Source organism: Corvus brachyrhynchos, unplaced genomic scaffold (assembly GCF_000691975.1).
Source record: "Corvus brachyrhynchos isolate BGI_N302 unplaced genomic scaffold, ASM69197v1 scaffold45, whole genome shotgun sequence".
In the NCBI taxonomy this organism is placed as follows: Eukaryota; Metazoa; Chordata; class Aves; order Passeriformes; family Corvidae; genus Corvus; species Corvus brachyrhynchos.
Window position 1 is genome coordinate 748,053 of NW_008238361.1, and position 985 is coordinate 749,037.

Below are 985 nucleotides of genomic sequence, written 5' to 3' on the forward strand. Positions count from 1 at the left end.
GCAGGAATTTACATCTGGGGTGGTCAGAGCTGGGAAATTCGTGCGTTATGTGATTTTACCCTCCTGAGTTTTCTTTGGAGGGAGAAATCCCCGGACTGGCTGCACGCAAAAAGCACCTTGGATGCACCTGTATCTGATTTTTTTATGTATAAGTAAAGCCTGTGCTGCATAATCTGCACTTGCTGAAACGTTAGCCCTAAGTAACCTCTGCAGCTGGGGATGGAGCACAGGGAGATGTTGGTATTCATGAATGTTTTGACATATTTGACATTTTCTATATGGTGTGCTTTCTCTGTTTTCCTGATTTCCTCCTGTCTCTGCTCCCCTGTTTTAGCAGTAAAGAGTTTCCTTCTCTGGCACTGTGGGTTGGAGGCACAAGGGTGGATGTGTAGAGAAGCTCAGGCTTTGTGGGTTTGTTTGTTTGTTTTTAAAATTTATTTTATTTCAAAGTGTGTCTCTCAACATAGTGGCATTGTTGCATTTTAATGGGATTATTGCATTTTAATGGGGTGCAAGGATGGCCGGGAGAGCTCGGTTGGACAGAACAGGTGATTTGTGTTCTCCTTCCACAGCAGCCTGTCTGGCCTGCAGATCCATGAGGATCTGAGGGTGAGGGGCGCCTGCACAGCTGCAGCCTCATGCACATGCAATAGGAACATGTTTGGTTTGTTAGAACACGAGCAGGGCAGCCCTGCTGGAGCCAGGGAGGAGGTTTGGGGTGGCTCGAGTTCCTGGCACGGTGCTTGCTGCACCACGGGGAAGGTGCCAGGCCAAGGGACTGAGGAGAAATCTGCTTTTGGACCAGTGTACACAGCCCATCTCATGGGACAGGCCTCTTGTCTAGTCAGAGAATTTCTAATTTTTATTCAAATCTTTATAGTTTACTGTAAGAAACAAAATCTCATTTGTAATTTTGGGACCATCACTAAGGTGAGAATTTCTGTAGCAAAACTCAGGCATTTTGGTCACTTCACCCTTTCTTCCT